At 56.7% G+C, this 23,968-nt stretch overlaps 1 long non-coding RNA gene across 1 annotated transcript in view; it reads right to left on the reverse strand.

Annotated features, from left to right (window-relative positions):
- Positions 1 to 2,109: 2,109 nt before the first annotated feature.
- LOC114203207 (uncharacterized) overlaps positions 2,110 to 23,968 on the reverse strand; it is a 28,966-nt gene continuing 7,107 nt past the window's right edge. The window contains exons 2-3 of the long non-coding RNA XR_015769099.1: positions 6,702 to 6,815; positions 2,110 to 2,913 (exon numbers count right to left, since the gene is read on the reverse strand). This is a non-coding gene — a long non-coding RNA (uncharacterized LOC114203207). The remainder of the gene's footprint in view (positions 2,914 to 6,701; positions 6,816 to 23,968) is intronic.

A 23,968-nucleotide genomic window follows, 5' to 3' on the forward strand; every position in this document is an offset into this window, starting at 1 on the left:
CCCTGTCCCGGGTCCAAACCTATGCCCAGTCTCCCCAAACCAGAGCAGAGCCTCTCCTGTCCCAGCCCGTGCCTGCCAGCGGGGCGCCATGCAAACTGGACCGGGTGGGCTCCGCGTGGAGCGGGGTGAGGACTTCCACGTGCCCGCTCAAGGGGAAGGACTTGGGTGGGGGTGCTGGGAGGTCACATGCAGCCCCATCCCTCAGTAACGGAGTGACCTTGGCCAAGTTTCTCCGTTCCCAGCCCCCCCATGCTGCGTGTGTACCCGATCCCTTGACATCCACCACCCCGCGAAGCGAGTGAAGGGCTTTCAGGGGCTGCTGTCATGCCAGCAGGAGCCGGGCGGCTTAGACCCGCGCAGATGGGCCCTCTCTCAGTTCCGGCGGTGGGAAGTCTGGCACAGGCCTCTCGGGGCTCAAGGAAGGTGTGGACGGAGCTGCGTTCCTTCCGGAGGCTCCGGGGGAGAACCCCCTTCCTCGGTTTCCAGCTCCTGGAGACACCGCCTTGCCTGCCTGTGGCTCCTCCCTCACCCTCCAAACCCACGTGGCAGGTGGTGCCCCTCTGCCCCTCCCCCCCACCTGCACCACCGCCTCCTGCTTCTGCTTTGGGACCCTATTGGTGATAGTGGACCCACCTGGCTGACCCACACTGCTCTCCCCATCTTGGAGTCAGCTGATGAGCGAGCTGAATTCCATCTGCAGCAGCAATCCCCTTGGCCGTGTAACCTGACCCACCCACAGCCACGGGGGGGTTAGGGCGTGGGCGTCTCTGGGGGGAGCACTGCCCACCACTCCACGGTCTCCTCCTCGACTCATTGTTCCCGTTATACAGACAGAGAAACTGAGGCTCTTATCGACGGAGCGGCTTGCCTAGGATTGCACAGCGGGTGAGGGCTCTGGCGAGACTCCTGGCCCCTTCATGTGGGCCCCCCCCCCCCCGCTACCTGCAGCCCCCGCAGGCCTGACGCAGGCCGTGCACTTCTGCATTTTCTGCTCTCCATGACCCCAGGGCTCGTTCCGTTCCCGCAACCAGAGCAGGTGCGGAAACCACACGCCCTCCGCCGCATTCCCAGCCCCCGCCGCGCAGATGGTCTTCCACCAAATACCCGCCACTCCCTTCCCAAGCCAGTTTCTGTTCATTTAATCAGACCCCTCGCGTGTTGAGTTGAGGCCAGCTGGGAACATGGAGGGAGGTAAAAATAAGAAACCCGTAGGACTCCGGGCCCCACACGAATGGTTCTCGAAGGCTTTTATTTTCCACTTTGGAGGCTCACTGATTAGAAGCCCTTGCCTCTTTGATGACTGCTGTTCTGCCCGTGGGCCCGATGGGCGTGGGCTTAGGAGTGAAAGCTGCGGGGTCAAGATTCCCTCAGCATTCTGGGGGAGGTGCAGGGTCTGGAGGGAGCAAGCTGAAACCCTAGAACAAAATTCTCAGCAAGGTGCTGCTCCCACCAGAGATGATGTGCATCTGTGCCACCCCAGCCTTGAAGGAATCAGAATCTTGGGGCTGGAAGGGCCTTTGGGCACAGACCCTGGAGCTCACACCCCTCCGTGTGGAGGGTGGACTCGGAGCCCCGAGGGGGCCGTGCACAGATGGTGGCGCACGGAGCCCCGGACCCAGGCCTCTGTGCCACCGGCCGGGGCCCTGGACAGACGTGGGATGCATCAGGGGAGACTCGCCCTCTCCCATCCCTCTTTTCCTGTTTCTCGTGGGCTCCTTCCCGAAGCCGTGTTCCCCCTGAAGGTTCCAGCAGGGGTAAGAAAGCAAGCACGTGAGGGTGGAAGCTCCGGGGTCCTTGGACGCTGCTCCATCCTCTCCAGAGCCTTTGGGGGTCTCCCTGGGGACCGACCCTGGCAGCCGATTCCAACAGCTCCACCCAACCCCCATAGCACCCCCCGTCTGGGCTTCACCCCTTGTCGTGCGGCGCCTGGACACCCGCACCGGGAGAAGCCCCTGCGGGGATTTGCACGTGTGGCATGGCCACGAACCCCCATTGAAAGTTCTCTTTAAAATTTGCAGACCCATCTGAGGGTGGGTCTGGAAATGAGTCCAGTTGTGGGTTTGGTCTCTATTTTTTCTCTATGTTCTGAATTTATTTTTGCCATGAGGTTTTTACAAAAATAATAACAGGACGCAGTGTATTTTTTATTCTCATTTGGGAGAAAAAAGGCCAAGACCCTCGCCCCGTGGAAGCCTGTGTGTGGAGGCTGGTTGAGGAATCCCAGTCTTCTGTGGCTCCGCACGCGGCCCCGTTCAGGTCCTGGGGGGCCCGGGCACCAGCGCAGGACCAGATACTGCCCCTCCTGGGGCTCCCTCGGCAAATGCCCGGTCCTTTCCCTGATGGCGAGCATCACATCCCGTGACGTGGAAGGCGAAGGGGCTCCTGGTAGCTGGGGGCTGAGGCAGGGCTTGCCTGGTCCCTCCCCACCAAGCCTGGGCTGGCCGCCGCACCCTAGCCCATGACACCTGCTTCCTCAGGGCCCCCCGGGCACCCCTGTCTGTTTCGGGCACCTCATCTGTCCCAGGCTCCGTGAGCCCTTCTTGCTCCCACTCGTCTGTGCTCCCGTTTCTCCAGTGCGTGTCCAACCTGGGCTCATTTACACATCATGGCTTCTGGGCTGGCACCCTCAGGGGTGTGTGTCGGGGTGGGGCACGGTGGGAGAGGCAGGGAGAGCGGCTCTCCCCACCTGGCTTGTCAGGATGGGTGCTGGGGTGGGCAGGAGGAGCTTGGATGGGCTCCTGATCCACACTGAGACGTGGTGAGGTCAGGGAGGGCTGCTCGGGAGAGGGGACGTCTGAGCTGGGTGTCAAGGGCTCGGCCAAGTGCAGAGCTAGGCAGGTAGGCTGCCCTCAGTCCAGAGAGCTTCAGTGTCCTTCAGGAAACGGCAGGCAGCCCGGCTGGAGGGGGTGGTGCCTGGGGAAGGAGAGAAGTTTAGGAGAGGAGAGAAGGAAACAGGATCTGGAGGCTCGTGCCCTGCGCGGAGGGCATTTGCACCTCTGATTTGCCTGTGAGCCTGGGGACAGCCCGCGGAGTGCCTAGGGGGCTGTTTGACTCCTCCGGGTCAGAGGCAGTGAGCCCGGGCCCCGGGCTGGCCTTACCCTGGCTACGGGCGTGAGGCACAGGTGGGCCGTCTCCACGGGGGTCCGGAGCAAACCCCTGGTGGCTCACATGAGTCTCATACAGACACTGGGGAGATATTTGGGGACACGGTTGTTCCAGCTGTCCTGGGAGGTCATGTGCCCTCCCCACTCTTGGCCCTGTTCTGGAAAGCTAGTCATGCTCAGGGTCAGGACTCCCCCATCCCGAGGAATCCCGGTGGCCCTTGGGGGGCTGAGCGTGGCGTTCCCTGCACTGGCTGCACCCCAGAAGGTGGTGGTGGTGAGAACACCTGAAACGTTGGTATGTGCGGGGGGGGGTTGGTATCATGAGGAAGGGAAACCAACATTTCTCGCTGCCCCCCCTCGTTCTGCCATTGGTTTGGTTTGAACACATTTTTCCCCTTAATTTTTTTTAAATTGTAAAAATAATACAGCAACCGCATTATATAAAATTTGAAAAAGGAAAAAAAGAACTGCCTCCCCCATTCCCCCCCCCGCCCCAACCACACCAACAGCTCTCGGTCTTCATGCCGGCTGGAGGCCAGATTCTGAGCTGTGATTAAAAGCCTTTTTTTTTTTTTAAACATTATATCATGCACACTTTCCTCATTGCTACAAAACCTGCACGACCGTCTTTGGAGCTGATGTGACATCCTCTCTTCATCTGTCCCTGTGTGGGTGGCCATTTAGGTGGTTGGGAAATTTCTGATCCTCAGGACGATGCTACAAACGCCTGTGTATATTTGCTTCTCTTTCCTTACTCTCTTGGGATGATGTCCAGGAGTGGCATTCCTGGGGGGCCACCTCTCCATTCACCCTCCCCCCACCCCTCACTCCACGGCAGCCTCGTGGGGCTCCTTGCTGCCTGCAGATGTGTTGAGCATGTCCCTACCTCAGGGCCTTTGCACTGCCGCTCCTCCTGGGACATTCCTCCCAGTTGTTCATGTGGCTTTTCCTTTACTTCATTGGGATCTGCTCGGGTGTGACTCCCTCAGAGAGCTGTCCTCACCATTTCTGCTCTACACACCGATGCCGTTGGTGGCTCCCTGCTAGACAGTAAGCACCATGAGGGCAGGGACTGAGTCTTGTGCGTTGGTGCGTCTTCAGTCTGGCGCACGTGTCTGGCCCACAGGAGGAGGTCAGCGTTGCTGGCTGAACATTCGAACACAGGGAGGGTGACGGACATTTCCAGGCGTCCTGACAGGGTGCCCACATTGTTCATGGAAGGTGTGGCCGCGTCCCGGCGCTTGTCAATGGCTGGCTCCCATGAAGGTGCTTGGGATCCAGGGGCAATTTCAGTTGGGGATTTTCTTTGGCTCATTCATGCCTCCAAACCCACGGATAAGAACATAGGGTGCTAATTTGGTAGGCACCAAATCAATGGGGGTCAATCCCAGATGGAGGAATAGGTCTCTGCTCCTAGCAGTGACATCTTGGGCACCGTGTGACCACCTCTGTCCTGGAGATGGTAGGCTGCATCTGCGGACAGGGCCAAAGCAAACCGCGTGAGGGTCCCTCAGTCCCCACGGCTGCTGACCCTACTTTGGAAGCCAGAGGGCGAGCAATCCAGGTGAAGCTGACCTGCCATCATCCCGGGCGGCCTGAGCCCAAGTGAGCTGCGGGCCCTTGATCCTGAATCTGATGGAGACGACAAGGTCATGAGCCAGCTCGTGCTGTCTGGGTGAGAACAGCTTCTCTGGGGCAGGACGCCCCTCCCCGGTTGGGCTTTGCTCCTGATGCTGGAGTCTGGCTGATGGATCCTGCCGGAGCGAGCAGAGGCGACAAGCTGTGGGACCTTGGGTGTGTCCCTCACTGTCCCCGAGTCTCCGTGGCCTCCTGTGTCGACGTTCCAGGCAACGGAAGGCGTGCTCAGAGCTTGGGGTGGTGCAGGGGGAGCTCGGCACACGGAAGTCTTCATTCCTGGGCACCACCCCTCCAGTAACCTGCACAAAACCCTTTGCGCACAGTGGGTTCTCAGTCTTGGTGACCCTAGTTCTCTGGTAGATTCCTGGATGTAGTAGTCGCTTGGGGTTCATTCTAACAAGTCTGTGTACTCAGCCCCCCAGCGCCTGGAGGCAAACCACCCACAGGGTAATGGTTAAGGGTTTGACCTGGCTTCCAGTCTGGGTGGCCTCGGGCCTGTGGCCCGCACACTCTGAGATGAGTGTCCTCCCCTCCACAAGGGCACGCTGAGAGTTCCTGTCTCCCAGGGCCATTGTGCTTAAGGGGAAGGTGAGTGGGCAAGCCTGGGCTTGGGGCCTGGTGCACGGGAAGGCCCTCAGTAGAAGCAACCGCTGGTGATCAGTGAGTGATGTGAATGCTGGAAAGGTCCATTCAAGAGGAGAGGCGAAGGTGCCTCTCAGGCATTTTAGCTTCCTGGGAAGCGGCTGGGTGTGGGGCCCAGCCCGTGGGGCCTGGGTCAGCCTCGGCCACCCATAAAGGGAGCGGACTGTATCCCTGCCGGCAGCTGGACCTGTCTCTTCGAGAATCCCGGCCCCAGGTGCCCCTCTGTCGACAGAGATAAAATGCCCGCCCTGGCTCGTGGTTCGGGCTGGCAAGAGACTCAGAGGGGGCGCCGCCCCACAAGAACGGGGTGAGGGTGCTCCCAGCAGGCCCACCTGCTGAGGGCACAGGGCGTCTGGGTTAATTCTCCCGCTACCCCGGGGCTGACCCCTTTCCCCGCTCCACAGCTGAGGAGACCCAGGCTCAGAGAAGGGGACGTGCCTGCCTCACACTCTGCTGCTCCCGGCCCAGCCCCGTCCTCCAGCTGCACTGCCCAGGGTGGGGTTCTGTGGCCTGCAGGCCCACACCTCCATACGGGGCTACTCCTGGGTGTGACCAGCCCGGGGATCTGCACTTCCACGAACTCCGCTGCCATCCTGATGCGGGCGGCTAAAGATTGGCGGAGAGTCGGGCCTCCCCTGGGCTCATCTCCGACCCCGACTCCGACCGTCCCGGGGCCTCTGACACCGAGACGGGCTGCGCCTGTGCGAGCCGCACCTTCCCCCACACCTGCTGCTCATTAAAGAAAGGACCCAAAACCCTATGGGCGCTTAGGTCCGGAAGGACACCCAGAAATCAGGCGGTGCTGGGTTTTTGTTTTTTTAAATCTTAAATTTTAAAAACACTGACTTTATTTTTAGAGCAATTTTAGGTTCACAACAGGATGGAGTGGAAAGTAAAGTCCCATGTAGCCCTGCCCCCAGCCTCCCCAGTCCCCCCAGCGAGCAACACACCCCACGGGAGGGAACCTTTGTGACAACTGATGAACTGGCATCGACATGGCCTGGTCGCCCAAAGTCAGGCACAGCATGAGCACGGAAGGCTTCGGGGAGCACTCATCTTACTAAAGATTAGGGAAGAGTGGACAAAGTAATAGAGCCGGGCATTAAAAATGTCTTAGTCACATAAACAATTATGTTTTCTGCGGTAATTGCGAAATGCACAGGGATTTTAAAGATAACAGCAGATACTTCAAAGAAACTGGGGCCTTTTAAAGTTGTATGCTGGTTCAACTGTGATCTATCGTAAAAAAAAAAAAAAAAGTTGTATGCTGGTAGAAACGCTAACACCTCGTTTTCCAGAAAAAGAAAAAGCACGTACCAGTTTCCACGGCGTCCCTACTCCCCGCGGCGCTGGACGAGGTGATGTCAGCTCCTAACTGCCCCCCCGTGGGCTGGCGCAGGCACCATCCAGCACGTCGCTGGCCTCGTAAGCCTGTGGGGAGGGGGTGGGGAGGGAAGGGGGTGAGCCTCTGGGGAGGGGGTGAGTTCTCCGTGGACTACAAAAGGACTGGATCCAGTGAGGCCGGAGAGAAGATTGATTTTAAGTCTCAAGGAATTCGTAGCCAAGCCAACGCTAGAAGCCAGCTCCCCGCCAGCGTGCGTGAATTTGCTGACATGCGGGGTCCTACGTTCCAAGTAGTGACGGAAAAACGGAGGGGGCCTATGTAAGTAGAAGTTGTCAGTAAAGTCACACCGCGGACTCTGTCACCGCACGGATCACGGAGCACACAGCGGGCATGTACATTGGGCATCCAATGTCTCCCCCTGCTAGGGTTTGCTGTGAGGATTAGAATAATGTATTCCAAGTGGCTAGCCGACGTCCAGCACAAAGGGGGCACGGGGTGAGGGTCACAAATGTCATCGAGGCAAAAGACCTCCACGCCAGCAGCAAATCTCAGCATGCTGGATTGAGGGAAAGGTACTCTGGAGATGATGTGGCTTTCGACTTTTAGAGACAGTGGGGACAGAAAGGGGCAGCAATGAGTTAACATCAAGCCCGGCGCTCAGCCCGCGGCCAGCTCGCAGGCTCTCGGGGGCTGTGGGGGGGCACGACAGCTGGACAGGCAGCAGGTAGGTGGGGGCGGGGGGTGCGCAGCAGGGGAACGGGGCCAGGAATTAGCTGGGTTCCTGCTTCAGGACGCGTGTAACCCGCCTGTTAAGCAGCAGTTACTCAGGTGGTAAGATAACAGCCAAACTGTCAAGTGCTGTGAATTCTTACCCGTGACTGGACGAGTTTACTGATGCTTAGGCCCTGCCGGGGAGTGCACTGAGGGCTGTGTGTGTGTGAAGTCTTGCCGAAAGCCCGAGCGGGAGCGACTGGTCTCAGTCCCCTCTTTCCTAGACAGTGACCAGAACCAGAGAGGTGAAGCCACACAGCCGGGAGCAGGCAGTGCTGATACCTGAACTTGGATCCCACGGACTCAAAACTCCAGTCTTTGCCCAGCAGCCTGAAGCTTGCTGTCCTGGCCCCCGGAGCGGGAGAAGGCCAGCACGTGTGCACATCTGGGCCTTGCGGAAGGCGGAGCGGGGCCCGCAGGGTGCAGCCTACTCCAGCAATGAAATCTAGCCCGTGTCACAAGAGGAAGCTGATGCTGTCTCCTTCTAGAATGAGAAACAGAAGCTGAGGGCCTGGCCACCTCTTGCACAGAGCCCCAGGGGTCAAGACCAAAATACTCTCCTGGCCCTTGAACTCCATCCTGCCTCATATCCCCTGGGCCCCACCAACGCCCCTTCACTTCCCAGGTCAATGAGCCCGAGCCCGGCGGGAGGCCAGCAGGCAGAGGCTTGGATCCACTTTGGAAACATCTGGCTCCTGAGGATGTTTCGTGGGAAACTTGCATCCACCCACCTTTGAGCCCCAGCCAAGCCAAGAGCAGGCGGGGTCTCTCAGAAACCGAGCCAGCCACCCTGACATTCCCCCAGCACTGCCGGGTTGGGTGGAGGGCGCGTGGAAGGCGGAGCACCGTCAGAGGGGATCACGCCACAGCCGCATCCCCAGGATTTCCATCAGGGGTGCTCAGGGGTCACTCTGGTTGGAAAGCAAGTGGGGGTGGGGGCTCAAAGAGCACTTTGAATAAGAATCTAGGAAATGTGAATTGTTCCCAACAAAGTAGCCGCGAACTGGGCGCCTGGGTGGCTCAGTCGGTTGGGCGACTGCCTGGGGCTCAGGTCGTGATCCCGGAATCCCGGGATCGAGTCCCGCATCGGGCTCCCTGCTCGGCGGGGAGTCTGCTTCTCCCTCTGACCCTCCCCCCCTTTCATGTGCTCTCTCTCTCATTCTCTCTCTCAAATAAATAAATAAAATCTTAAAAAAAAAACAACACAAAGTAGCCACGCAGGGCTGACTGAGAGGGAGGGTGGGGGCTGCCCCTGCCCTGTGGCACCACCCTGAACTTCTCCAATGCCAGAATCATCCAGAAATGGAGGCAGTCAGCTCTCTGTGCTTTTGCAGATGTATCAGCCTGGCAGGTGGGAAGCGGGGGTTTTGCCAGATGTCCTCTATGACCACCGTGTGGGTTGTTCATGGGTGGGGGTTCCTGGAATCGGGGGCAAGTCCGCATTGAAAGCCAGCTGCATCCTGCTCCCCAAGCCGGGTGTCTTCCTGGAGGAAGAGATACCTTTCCTAACTCAAGCAGAGGCCCCGAGTGGGTTGGCACGGGTACTGCTTCTTGCTCTTGTATCAGAAATACGAGAAATGGAATCCAACAGACTTACAGAGTATGGACATCCCTATTCTCCCTAGGTGGAAGTTATGGGCGGCCTTCAGGGCTGGCTGCTCCCATGGCTCACAGATGTCCTCAAGGACCCGGGCCCTTTCCATCTCCTTGTTCTGCCAACTTTGATACCAGCTTTGTCTTTGGGCTGGGCACAAGATGGCAGCAGCGGCTCCAGACATCACATCTGGGCGACAGGGGCCAGACCAAGAAGAGACCTCTTCCAGGGTGCTCTCCTGGACGTGAGGAGACTCTTCCCGGAAGCCCCCTGGCTGACGTCTTACAGTTCATTGGCCAGAGCTGGGTCCCCTGCCCACTGCCAAGTCAATCACTCAAGAGGGACGACCGGCTTAGACTAACTATAGCAGGTGGAAGGGAAGCCAAGGACAGTGTTCATTACAGCCCCAAAGACCGCAAAGCTGTGAGCCATTTTGGGGTTCTTTCCTTTGGAATTCCGGGTCCCCTCATTCTTCTGTGTTAAAACGTGCAGGCAGAGTAGACTTCCCCGATAGGGCAGACTCAGAGCAGCTCCAAGTCTCCGAAGCCCGCTCCCACCCCCACCCCTCTACTGACCACCCCTTTCGCATAGCCCTTGGCTGACACCTGATCCACTGAGCTGCGTCCAGAGGTTCAGCAGCACCTGCCCAGGACCCCACTGCCCCTCTGTGTTTGGACCGTGAGGGACTTCGGATGGTCCTTCTGCCCATCAAGTGGTGTCTTGGAAAAACAATCAGAAGAACTCTGCTTCCTTGGTTCATCTTTCTTCGCTCTCCACCCGTGCAAACTTTTATTATGGAAACTTTTCAAACACACAGAGAAGTTAAGAGTGAAGGACACTAATATTTACCCATTCTCCTCATTCAACAGCTGTCACCAATTTCCCCGTATTCGTCTTCTATATCTGTGTTTATGTATTTGTTGATCTGTTTGGAAGTAAGCTGCAGACGTGCTGACAGAACACACACAAGTATGTTCGCGTGTCTACGAAGAGCGAGCTCTGTCCTTCACAATCCTGATGCAATTATCCCACGAAAGAAATTTAATATAAATGGGAATACCAGCCCCTGCTAAAATTCCCCGGTCAGGCATCATCCATCAGTGGGATTCATTTGAATCTGAGAGTGAATTTCTTCCAGCCTCTGGGGGGTTAACGGGGTTGCTCTAAAATGACCAAAAATACATCGAAAAACACAGGGAATTTTCCCAGCCCAGAAGTCTTCCTCATCATTCTCTCTGCCCCTGCTTCCATCTCTCAGTTTTGGGGTGTGTGTGTGTGTGTGTGTTTAGGTCATACGCAGGGCAGAAACCAGATGGGTATTCTAATCTGCAGCTTGAGTGCCTCGTCCTGGGAAGGCTCCCGGGTCTCCCGGGTCTTGGTGCAGATGATGTATTTCTGGCGTCCACCAGCTCGTTTGGAAGTGGGTTCTTCCCACTTAGCATTTGCTGCTTCACATTCTCCTGTCAATGATCCCGCAGTGACTGGTAGCTTTCGGCTTGGTCTGCGCTCCCGCACAGAGGTAACAGTTCCTCCAAATGAAGTTTCTCAGCAAGTTGTGTGGACCAACCCTTTTCAGGGAAGTGGCGCCAGGGTCTGTGGCCTCAGCCAGCAAAACAGCAGATGTGTCTGTTTTCCAAACAGACGAGGGAGAGCCTGGTGCTTCCATCTTCTGGCTCACACGCTCGCATCAGCTCTGGGTCAGGGCTGGATCTGTGGTCGTATGGAGACAGCTCGCGTTTACAGGATGGTGGCTGAGTACCAGGTGTGACTCATGCAGCCCGAGGGCATGGCGTGGTCAGTGGGGATAATGGCCCTCGACAAACAGCCGTGTTCTAATCCTTGGAACCTGTGAATATTTGCCTTCTGTGGCCCAAGGAGGACCGCGCAGATGTGATCGAATTATAATTCTGGGGGTGCAGAGCGTGAGTTGGGTGATCTGGGTGGGCCCTGAGCGCAATCACAGGTGTTCTCCGAGGGAGGGGGAGGGGGATTTCACGCAGAGATGGGGCAGAAGCCACGTGGTCCCAGAGGCAGAGACTGAGCAGTGCGGCCAGGAGTCGAGAAAAGGCAGCAGGACCGGAGGAAGTGGATTCTGCGCTGGAGCCACCAGAGGAAGCCAAACCTGCTGACACCTTGATTTTGGCTCAGCAAAACAGATTTCAGACTTCTGGCTTCTCCAACTGTGAGAGAATAAGTTTCTGTTGCTGTAAGCCACCCAGTTAGTGGTAATTTGTGATAGCAGCCCTAGGCAGCTGAGGCAGGGAGGGCCATGCCCATCAGGTAAGGAAGCCATCCTCGAGTGACCTTGACCTGCAAGGGGAGCACGGGGTATGACCAGGGGTCTGCTCAGTTTGGCTGTGGTCTGTCCACTTTGCTCCCACGGAAGATCGGGGCCCAAGTGCTCTAGATTCAAGCGCCTCGAGGACGGAGGCCGTCTTGTGCCCTTCTCTGTAGACCCCGGTTGCAGACGCGCCGGCCAGCTTTCTAGGTGTCCCTTTGAATTGATCCAGTAATGTCTGCTACAGGATCGTCCGGCTGACTTGCCTCTTTCTTCCTATCTACCCAGCTCTCCATCCACCATTTATCCATCTGCTTTGTCATCCGTCAACAAATATTGGTTCCGCTTAAGTACCGGGTATATTTAAGCCTGGGATACTTAGGGGTGCAGGGAGTGGAACGCAGGCACAGCTGCAATGCGGGGCACGGGGGGGGGGACCCAGGCCAGGAGGCCAGTCTACACAGAGAAGGTCATCCCAGGCCAAAGTGCAGCCTGTCAAGAGGAACTCGAGAGGGTCTGGATAGAGCAAAGCTGAAAGGGTTTTGGGAACAGGGGCAGCTGTGCAAGCAGCTCTGGTCCGTAGGAAACTCTGGTAGCAGGAGGGAGGGTTCTAGAACGTCAGGGAAGCTGCACTAAAGTGTGAGTGGGGGGCGATGGAGTAACTAGAAGAAGAAATCAGGGCCCCAGAGAAAGGGATTAGGTGTGACAAGCAAGCTAGAAACTCCGATCGCCATTAGTTGGAGCACAAGCTGGGGAGAAAAGGCTCAGAAACGAGGTAGGAGGAAACCCAGGTGCCCAAGGTCGACCTGATGACCGCGGTCACAGCTGGTGCCCAGGGTCCACCCGATGAGCACCCAGGCAGCAGGGCTGAGACCCAGAGGCCTAGGCTGGAGTGTCTGCCCTGAGTGAGGCAGGCAGGCATGGCCCTGCTGGGGGGGGAGGGGGGTCCCGTGGTGCCAGATGGACAAGAACAGCGACAAGAGCAGAGGGAGGGCCAGGCTGGGCGTGAGGAGACTGGGCAAGGTTGCGAAGAAGCACGCGTCGGTACCCCGTGCTTGTAATTCCAGGTGGCTGTTTAACTCCTTTACGGGCGTACTTAGTAAGACTGCCTTACCCGCTGGGGACTTAAGACGTGCCGGCCTCCGGGAGCTTAGGACGAGCCGTCTGGTGGGGGAGGCAGATCACTAGAAAATCATGCTACGCGGCTAGGAGCGGGGTGCTGCCGGACAGCAGTGGGGGCGGCCGCCCTGGGGGGGTCTGGGTGGGATGTGGGATCCAGAGCAGGAGCCCCCCGGGAGCGGTGCTCGCAGGCTGTGTGCAGACGCTCTCAGTCCTGGCCACACGGGAGACCCGTCTGGGAGCCGCGAAGAATGCGGAGCCTGGGACCCCGGCCCCGGAAACCCTCATTCTGCAGACCCGGGCAGAGGCCTGGGCGTCCGTATTTCAAACAACCCTCTCAGGTGATGCCACGGTGCAGTCAGGCTGGAACCACCATGCCACGGGGGAAATGCTTCCGGAGTGGGGGGTGCAAATCCTGTCTTGGTGGGCACCAAAGGCTTCCTGGAAGACGCCATGTGGCTTCCCACAAGGTATCTGTTTTCCCTTCGACCCAAACCAGAGGCAGTAGCAATGCTCTGCCCTTCCCTGGGGGGGCCGGCACCTGAGAGCAGGCACGGGATCTTGTGCAGGAAAGAGGCAGCCACTTTGAGTCACGAGGGTTTGGAGGGGTTAGCTGCGGAGGCCGGTCCTCACCCTATAGGGGCGGGTCCTGAGTCGGCGCGTTTCTCACCTGCCCCCCGCCCCCCAGGAGACCCCATCGTGCTGCTTGTAGACCCCACTTGGAAGTGCAGGGCTGCAAGATGGTCTCGATACTGCTTGGTGGGGAATTGTGTTGAAAATTTTGAGTGAGCTTTAAAAAAATAAAAAATGGTGAGTGAGGTTGGCCAGTCGCAGGATGCACAGAAGATTGAGGGCAAATACTTAAGTGGAGCAAGGAGACACTGGGGGGACAGGCGAGTGGGCAAGAGATTCATCACCACCTTAATCTGACCTTCTGCTCACGCTGCCCCGCGCACACGGGCCCCATGCCGCCTCCAATGCCCGCTCTCAGAACGCCAGAACAAGCTCAACTGCACACGGGCCTTTCCCTCTCACATTTGTAAATATATACGTATGTCTCCTTGCATGTGGCTGACACACGATGTGACATATTTCAGGTGTAGAGCATACTGGTGGGACAAGTCTACACGTTATGCTGTGCTCCCCCTCCCGTTCTTTCTCTGAGCTCCCCCCACGGGACCCACGGAGCTCTACCAGTGACGCCACGGGATCAGAGGAATAGACAGAGGCGTTTTCCCAGAATGAGTGAGTTTCACAGAAGGGACCCCTGAAAGGAGCTGTTGGTTTCACGTGGGTCACGATGATTATTTAGGGGGGCGGAGAGGAGGGGGGACAGGGCGGGGGGCAGGAAGGGAACATGCCAAGGTGACAGGAGAGACCACACTTCTGGTCGAGGGGATGGCCCATCATGAGTTTGGCTCTTTTGAGAAATTACCTAAAGTATGAAAGTTTCTGCTGCCCAAAGTCCCCCCTTGGCTGGCTAGATCATTTCATGACTTCTGGTTTTTCATTTGCCTTTGTGGTTGGAATCTGGTGCCCCCAGCATGCTGAAAATAGCCCTCGAACTGACTTTTTTCAGGGTAATATCAACCCCAGTTCACCTCCTTCTGAGAGACGTTGCCCTGGGCTGTTTGCCGTGAATCCAGGTGGCGAATCCTCTGCTGGGGGGGCTCCAGTCGTCCTGAGTCGTTCTGCCCTTTGGGTCCAGCGATTGGTGCTAAGTGACTCTGGCCCCAGCGATTGTGGTCCTTCTGCTGTGGGGCTCACTTGTCACTGTGCCAACACTGTCTGTCTGGAAGTCAGGTGTCTAAGAAGTTCCAACCCTCCCGAAAGTAACTGTGAAAACCAACGAGAGGGCAGGAAAGCCTCAGCTCCACACGTGTGGCCTGAAGACCAGGTGCTGGAGCCCTTGCGCGGGCTCAGGACGAAGGGCTTCCCGCGGCTGCCGCTGAGCCCCCTGGGCGTGGGCGACGTGAGGGCCACCCGGCGGGGCCTGAGTGCTCCCGGGCTCCAGCAGTAGGTGCTGCCACGGGAGCCCGGCCCGTGGGGTGCGCTCTCGGGGGACTCCTCGCTCCGTCCTGGCCTCCCCGGGGGCCGAGCACGGGCTCCCCAGGGCTGGGACTCGGGGCCTGGCCTGACACCTGGCCGGCGGTCCTCCAACGGGGCTGGCCACCTGGTCAAGACCTCTTATGTCCTGGCTTCACACCCTGCCTCTGACGCTTGTGGGGTGACTTTGGGGGAGTTACTCCATGTGTCTGCGCCTCAGTTTCTTTATCTGTATCGTGGGGACACGGCCAGTACCTTGGCGTGAGGTTTACGTGAACTAATATCCCAATACACCCGGCACAGCCCCCAGCAGGTGCCATGCTCCTCCTCCCCATGATTGCTACTTCTCCGGGGATTGCTACTCCCGTCCCTGCCGCTGTCCCCGTTACTACACGACACACCGCCGAGGGCCACTGTCACCGCTTCCACGGCTTATGCTCACCACCACCCCTGTCGCCGCTGTTACTACACTGGCCACTGTTACTCCCGGCGCTGTCACTACACCGTGCCGCTGTTACTCCTGCCACTGTTAGTGCCGCTCCTGTTACTACACTGCGCCACTGTTACTCCTGCCACTGTTGTTGCTGCTGTTACTCCCGCTCCAGTTACTACACCGTGCTGCTGTTACTCCCGCTGCTACTACACCACGCTACTGTTACTACATTGGCCGCTGTTACTCCTGCCGCTGTTACTACACCACGCTGCTGTTACTACACTGGCCGCTGTTACTCCTGCCGCTGTTACTGCTGCTGCTGTTACTACACCGTGCCACTGTTACTCCTGCTGCTGTTACTACACTGGCTGCTGTTACTCCCGCCCCTGTTACTACACCACGCTGCTGTTACTGCTGCCGCTGTTACTCCCGCTCCTGTTACTACACTGCACTGTTACTGTTGCCCCTACTATTTCCGCCACTGTTACTACACCATGCCGCTGTTACCTCTGCTCCTGTTACTACACTGCGCCGCTGTTACTACCCCATGCCGCTGTTACTGGCGCCGCTGTTACTCCCATTGCTGTTACTACACCGTGCCACTGTTATTGCCGCCGCTGTTACTACACCACGCCACTGTGACTGCCACTGCTGTTACTACACTGCGCCGCTGTTACTCTGACTCCTGTTACTGCACCACACCCGTTACTACACCGCACCACTGTTACTGCTGCTCCTGTTACCACACCTGCTGCTGTTACTACACCGCACCAATGTTACTGTTACCCCTGCTACTCCTGCCGCTGTTACTACCCCATGCCGCTGTTACTCCCGCCGCTGTTACTACAGCGTGCCGCTGTGACTGCCGTCGCTGTTACTACAGCGCGCCGCTGTTCTGCTGCTCCTGTTACTACACCTGCTGCTGTTACTACACCGCACTGCTGTTACTGTTACCCCTGCTACTCCCGCCGCTGTTACTACACCATGCTGCTGTTACTCCCATTGCTGTTACTACACCATGCCACTGTTACTGCCGCCGTTACTCCCGCCGCTGTTACTACACCGTGCTACTTTGACTGCCACTGCCGTTACTACACCACGCCGCTGTGACTCCCGCTCCTGTTACTACACCACGCCACTGTGACTGCCACTGCTGTTACTACACTGCGCCGCTGTTACCGCTGCCGCTGTTACTCCGGCTAGTCCTGTGACTGCATATTGCATTGCTCTCTTACTGCCCCCACTGCCTCTATGTGCTACGTGATTATATTACTGGTACGATTATTGCTGCTAACTGAACGATTCCTTCCGTGGTTGCCAGTATCACGACCGTGAGCGTGACTATGCGGTGACTGCCACGGGAACCGCTGCCGTGGCTGCTGCTCGTGCCGTTACCTGCATGTGGGGGAGTGAAGCCCCCACCCTGCTTCCTTCTGGGCGGCACCCTCCGCACCATCTCACCCTGAGTCTCTCTGAGCCTGCATCGACAGTTCTGTGATTCTGGGCGGTGTCCTTTAGGGACGGCCCGGGGTCTTCAGCCTGGCATGCCCATTGCTCATCATGCAGAGGGGATTTAAGTGGGACGCAGCGGTGGTTTTATGACACACCAGCTCAGACTTGCTGCACCTGTTTCCTTCCTCCACTGGAAGGAAAGGGGACCCTCCTTCTCTGCGGACTCACTTTGACCTTTGGCCGCACACCCAAGCTAACTGCCAACTCCTTGATCATAAAAACTCCCTGTGTTGTTTCTTTTCAGTGTTTGGAGTTATTCAAACCAACAGAGTTCGTTATGTAGTATAAGGTTTGAAACCTCTTTATTCCTCTTAATATCCAATATTTGGACAACATGTTACAGGTAAAATATTACTTCGAAGGGATGTCTTCCGAGTCAGTGAGTCTAGGCGTTGGAGCCAGAGGGTCCTGGCTGTGTGAGCTCAGCTAAGTGGCCTCCCCTCTCTGAGCCTCTGAAATGGGGCTACAATCAGCACCTGCCTCCAGGGATTCACATGAAGGTCCATGAGATCAGGCAGCTGAAAGTCCCGTGCACTGCCTGACACAGAACGGCCCATAAGTATCCATTGTTTTTGTTCTGCCTGAGAGATGAACGCTCCTTGAGAACAGGGACAAAGCCTTGGCTCGGGGACTGGCACGCCAGAGGCTGATGCACTGAACGGACGAAGACAGCAGAGCTGAGCTCACAAGGCTGGTGCGGCAGACGGTGCTGCCCTCCCCCCACTCTGCTCTCCGCCCTCCTCCCTGTACGATGCCCTCCGTCCTTGGCCAACACTGCCTCGGCGTCTCCCCTCCCTGTCGTGCCTGGATCCCAGGGGCTCTAACGTCAGCCATGTACACCTCTTCGTGACTTAAATCAGCACACCTCTGTCCTGAGAGCAATTACGGGGCCTTTCCTTTATTCCAGGACTAAACCAGTTCTGGGTGAAGGGGTTTCGGGAAAGCAGGTGTGACGGCTGTTGAATTAAAATCTTGCCAGGTGGGGGCTGGTGGCCTGGCTGGTGCGGGATCCGTCTTAGCTGCCGTGGCCCTGGGACACACGCAAGACTGCAGGTGCACTCTGCAGGGAATGTTAGATTGGAGCTGCCTGCAACCCTCGTCAATGTGTAACAATGGGCTCACCGCCAACCTCAAAGTGGAGGGCTCAGGAAAGTTTCATGCTCACTGAAAATGGAACTCCCAAGAGCCTCATTTCTTTATCAGACCACACCTTGGGCTTCTTCTCCTCCTTTGACCTTCACATGGAGGCTGGCCTTGCCGCTTGCTCTATTCCCTCGCTCCACTGGCCATCCTAGTCCAGAGCCAGCACCAGCTAGCCTATATGGCACCATGTGAACTGAAAAAAGTCGCCCCTCCAGGGAAGATGGGTTAAAAAAGCTGCCCCCCTCCAGGTGAACACAGACCTGTGGGCCCAGGGCTTGGCAAGCTGATGGCCATGCCTTTTGTGTAAGGAAAAAGGAGCTCCCCCTTGCTTCAGAGAAGGCAGCATACAGCTTGTGTTTTTAGCTTCACTTGAAAGCCAGGTATTTGTGCAGTGCACAAACTGCACCACTGTGTGTGGCAGCCCTGCTTCAAATGCCCTATCCATTGGCCTCGAAGAGCCTGTGGTGTAATCTCTCACCAGCCATGCCGTTATGTTCCTCAAAAATACCCGGATTGCTAAACAGCAGTTGGAATGACAAAGTCACAAACAAAACCAACAACGGGGCATTAAATACTGTCAAACCAAATTTCTAGATAGTGTCGGTGTCCCAAACCAAATCTGTAAATGCTCAAAGCCTACTCCTGTAAGTAAAGCTCCCAATCCACTTGCTCTGAAGGGTTTTTGGGAACATGGCTTCTGTGCTTGGAGCCCATGAGTTTTATGTCATGCAAACTGTACTCTAAGACATTCTTCCAAGCACTTACTGCCAAAGACCAGATGTCCTGGGGATGCCATCCCTAGAGTTGCAAAGGCTTGATGAACGCTTTCCTGAGCCTTCTCTGTTTGAGGTCCCCATGTTGACAGGGTGAAGTGTAAACAGATGTACAATGACAGTGGTCAAAAGAAAATCAGAGTATATCATAAAAAAGGGAGAATCTCAAAAGCGTAGCGGCAGAGGGGTGCCTCTGGGTAAACATGGGAACTTACCCCTTGCACCAAAAATGGACAGTGTAGGAGCACCCACTTCACAGAACTGTTTAAGGATCAAATGAGATCACGGATGCGAAGTTACAAACTTGCTGAGCACACAGTCGAAGCTCAATTAAACAGTAATTACTTTTTCTGCCACTTTGCACTTCTGTAGGACATTCAGCATCCAACTAGGTGCGTCGAGTGTCCTAGGTATACAATGATATTTCCCTTTATTGCTTTTTAAGGAAAAAGTACATAAAAATGTAAGAAGCACACATGAGATATTAGGGTTTGGCCAAAGAATTTAAATAATGAGTATATATTTAAATAAATATCCTTCCCAGGTGCGAGCGTGTTTTGTTTTTATAAAAATACCAAACGCACTGCCCTGCACCTTTGTGGTGTCTGAAATCTGGAGGAATGTTTGGTGTCCAAGGGGCTACTTTTCGCACTGATGTGGATTGCAAGTGGTCTGCTCTGGACCAGCCCAGTGTCTGGGATTCCTGCCATAGGATAGCAGACGGATGCCTTATGGTCTTGTTTGCTTTCACATAGTGGTGCCTTTTCCCATCACAGAGGAGAAAGTGAGGGTGGCGTGTCCTACATTTCCCTGCAGGGGGTGCTTGGCATGAAGACTGCAAGGCAGAGGTCCCCACAACAAGATGCCTGGGTTAGACACTGAGGACCTCTGATCTTGTTTCGGCTTTCTCTTTTCGTGCCATGTTGCAGAGCAATTCTGGCCAAGGATAGTTCTGACAGAAAGAGCTTCTGAATCGGTATAAGAACAGTTATTTTGCAAAAGGGCAAACCTGAAAAAAAGTTGTCTTAAAGAGCATTACAGTTATAGAAATGTGTCGCCTAAAATACCTTGTGACGGTTTGTGGGAATGTTCTGAGCCACATTATGAAAGAAGGACGCTGAGCCAGAGTTTTCAAGGGTGATCTGAAAAACCAACCCTGAACCCTAAGAGCCTGACCCACCCTGAGGATGTCACAAGGCACAGCTTCCAGCGCCACCCGATGCTGGACCCCCGGGTGCACTCCTGCAGAGGTTGGAATTTAAAGGAGAGTTTTTGCACTTTGATTAAGAAGGGACACAACCCACCCACCACTTCCTCCATTGTCATGGCTCCTCACTGAAGGTCAGGTAGAAACAGACACGGTCATGACTGGTTACTGAGCAAGGGACACGAGGGCCATGCTCAGGTGCGTTTAGGTTTGTCTTCCTGGTGTCTTAGGCTTGTCCTGGCGATCACAGCCCCTCCCCAATCTCCCTGCTCCCCAGCCGGGTCCCTGCTCAGCTGCCCTGGAATTCTCTCCCATGGTCTCTCCGTCCACCACCGTCTGCCTTTTCTGTCCTGCTTGGACAGGTCGACACTGAGCATGGACTCTTAATTTCAGTGGGGTATGTCAGTGGGGGGCACAGGGCATTTTGGTACCCTTGCACAGGATCTCTTATGGGGGCTTCTAACACATGTTCCTCCCTGACCTTGTAGAAACACTGCCGATGGCTCTGTTTAATGTGGCGTCCAAGTGGGATGGATGCCTTCTCTGCCTCACTGTGATGGGGTCCCCCCACCCCAAGATTGGAGAGGTGCCGAGAGGCTGGCGGGAGACCAGGGAGCTGGGCTGCATGCTGGCTATGTGACCTGGGCAGTCTGAGCAACCTCTCTGGGCTTTAGTTTCTGCATCTTTAGAATGGGACAGGCATCCTGGCCCTCCCTAGCTCACAGGGTTGACGTGAGGCTGTAACGGGATGGCAGGGGGTTGCACCCTGTGTCAGCGGTGATGCAAATGCCAAGCGCTCCTGGCATATCCTAAAGATCTGCTCATCGCTCTCTCTGCACTGTTTCACCTTGATGTGTGCAGTCTCTGGCATGATGCCTGGCCCATGGGAGGGCTCAGTAAGTGTTTGCTAGCTGAAGACCGACAGCTGGAGGCCTGGATTTTAATACTCTTTTGCCACCAAGCACCAAGAGAGCTTACTAGCTGTGAGCATGGTCCTGGGTACTGGGTGGACAAAGAGATATGCATGGCCAACATTCTGGACAGAGAGATGGACAGCCAGTGACCAAAACAGATAAATATAGAAGGACAAAGTGGCTCGTGAAGAATCAACATGTTCTAGATCAAGTCGGTTACCTAGAAGGCATACAGCTAAAGATACATGTGGAAACTTCCCTGTTGTATATTTGACAAACACACACAGAGCACTTACCCTGTGCTCAGTGTGACTGTATGAGCTGTAAATATGAACCAACTAAATCCTTCCAATAGCCCTTTGGGAGTAGGTACCATCACTGCCATCATCACCACCATCACCATCATCCCCATCATCACCACCACCACCACCATCACCAACCCCATCATTCCCATCACCATCATCATCACAATCACCACCACCACCACCATCACCACCACCATCATTCCCATCACCATCATCCCCATCATCACCACCACCACCACCATCACCAACCCCATCATTCCCATCACCATCATCCCCATCATCACCACCACCACCACCATCACCAACCCCATCATTCCCACCACCACCACCAGCATTACCATCACCATCACCACCATCACCATCACCATCACCACCATCACCAACCCCATCATTCCCACCACCACCACCAGCATTACCATCACCATCATCCCCATCATCACCACCACCACCACCATCACCAACCCCACCATTCCCATCACCACCACCACCACCAGCATTCCCATCACCATCACCACCATCACCATCACCACCACCATCATCATCATCATCACCATTTCACAGATGACGGAAGAGATGCTCAATGAGTCGTCCAAGGTTAGTGTGTTGGCAGAGCAATGACTCCTTCCCCTAAATAACCTGGGGTATGTGACCTTCATGGCAAAGGGACTTGGCAGATGTGATGATGTTAAGGATCTTGAGGTGAGAAGATTACTCTGATGACCTAGGTGGGCTCAATGGAACCACAAGAGTCTCTGGAAGAGGGAGGCGGGAGGGTCAGAGTCCGAGAGAGATGTGAGGACAGAGCAGTGGCAGAGAGACTGGGAACTGCCGCGCTGCGGAGGGGCGGCCATGGGGCCCGGGATCCAGGTGCCACCAGAAGCTGGCAAAGCCACAGGAACGGGTTCTTCCCTGGAGCCTCCGGAAGGCACATGGCCCTGTAGACACCCTGATTTTAGCCCAGTGAGACTGTGTCGGACTTGCAGGCCCCAGAACGATGACATGACACGTTTGTGTTGTTTCAGCCTGCTGAATGCGTGCTCAGGCGTTATGGCGGCAACGAGTCCTGAAGAACGGGTATGAGAATGATTTTCCACCCTAAATCTGCTTTGTAACCCGGTGCCCTTCTTAGAGCAGGGGCAGGCCCCTGTGAGGCCACTGTCACCCAGTGTCCAAACGTTCCAGGGGCCGAGCCCCAGAATGTGGGACCTGCCCCCGGCCGCTTCTGGTCCCGCGTCTGTGCGTCTCTCGGCCGCTGGGCTGATCATGGCCCCGAGAGGCTGTGTTCCGGCCACACACTGCGCTGCACACGGCCCTGCTCAGCCAGTCGGGGGGCTGATTTTTGGATTATGACTTTTGCCCACGTCTGTCTGAGCAAACACCAGAACAAAGGACAACTGCCCCAGGGGGCTTCGGCTGGAGTCCACCCACCGTGGCCTCCAGAAGGAGACACCCTTTTGCTCACTGAAGGGTAAAATGGATGTGCCCCTTGGCTCACTAGCTGGTTGGAGCCAGATCTTTCACACACAAAAAAGGCAGGGGGTACAAAACCAGAAAACAAGAAGCTGAGGGTAGGGGGTGGAGAGAAAATGCAGTGCCTCCCAGAGTGCCTGGTCTGAGTTTGCGGGAGGGGGGGTGGGGTGCTGGGTGGCTTGGTCACCCGGCTGGCCAGGCACCCCCCACGTGGGGGCTGGAGGCTGACTCAGCAGCGGCGGTGGCCCCGGTGATCCCTCAGAGCCCCCAGAGCAGCCAACAGGCCTTAGCAGGGCAGGAGCCCACCGGCCCAGGAAGAATCTAAAGCGGAGGAACTTGGCAGAAACCCAACTTCTCTAAAAATATTAAAAGCCCGTGGCCCACAGAGGCCTGATTGCAAGGCCCCGCGGGCGCTGACAGCGGGTCCCTGACCGTTGAGACCCAGCGCGGTCCTGGCATTGAGCAATAGGGCTCTGCCCTGGGGCTGTACCCACCCTGCCCTGCCCCACTCAGGCTGAGACGAGAGGCGAGGCGGCTGCCGGTTTGCCGGTGTGCACGCGTGTGCATGTGATCGCACAGGGATGCGTGTTCCTGTGTGTACACGTGTGGCCTCATGTCAGCGTGTAGGCCAGTGAGTGGCTCCCACAGTCCTCCAGGCTTCGGGTATCCCGGGCTGTCTTGGGGGTGGCCCCTTCTTGGAGGACAGCCAGAGAGGCCCCGGGCAGGGCCCCAGCGAGGACTTGGGCTGCAGCTGTCTGGGAGGGATGGGCAGTAGTAACAGAATAACTGATTTACTGAGCTCTTACTGTGTGGCAGGCCCTTGTTCTAAGCCCTCCGTGGCACCCATCTGTGTAACCCACGAGCCTATGAGGTAAGAACGACTTCTGGCCCCACTGTATGGGGCAGGAAGTCCAGAGAGGGGAAATTGTTTTCCCAAGGCCACTCAGCACTGAGGCAGAGCTAACGAGCCTGGATGCAGGGCTAAGGCCTGAATATTCCGCTCTCCTGCCTCACAGGAGAGTAACCGCCTGCCCCACCCAGGCCGGCGTGGCCTCAGCAGGGTGGCCACTCCCTCTCTCCCATGTGTGTCCTGCAAGTTGGCCCCCTGGGAGCTTCTAAGCCCTTTGCTGACTTGGCAGCAGGGCCTCGTCCTGGGCCTGAGAGGGTGTTGGCCCCTCATGCTTTGGGATGGCAAGCCACGGGAGTGTGCGCGCGAGGCTCCGCCGCCCTCCCCGAGAATCTCTCCGGTGGGCTAGAAACATCTGTCCATCCATGTCTGGGGTCTTGTCCCTTCTGCTGGCTCCAGTGCATTCCTGAGCCCTTCAACTCTGGGAGAGGCTTACATGCGTCAGTGGGACGCCCTGGGATTTAGAGGTGACTGTCCCTCCAGCCTCCTGACCTGCTGGAAGGGCAGCAGAGCGAGCCGTTTTCCTTCCTCTGTCCAGCATGCAGCTGCCCAGAGTTTACTTTCTGCAGCCCAGCACTCAGTCACCCCTCAGGGTCACTGCCGCCCTGGGCCTGGAGAGAGAGAGTCCCCGCCTTCCTGACCCCTGGCCCTGGCTGTCCTGGGGCTGCCCGGCAGCGGTTGCACACAGGACAGCTGGATGACACACGCGGACCCAGCTCCTGGCGTACCACACGGGTATTGGGTGCCTGGCTTCAAGAGGGCCGTGG

Source organism: Eumetopias jubatus, unplaced genomic scaffold (assembly GCF_037043125.1).
Source record: "Eumetopias jubatus isolate StellerSeaLion01/CBP00866 unplaced genomic scaffold, mEumJub1_p1.0 scaffold_10, whole genome shotgun sequence".
NCBI lineage: Eukaryota > Metazoa > Chordata > Mammalia > Carnivora > Otariidae > Eumetopias > Eumetopias jubatus.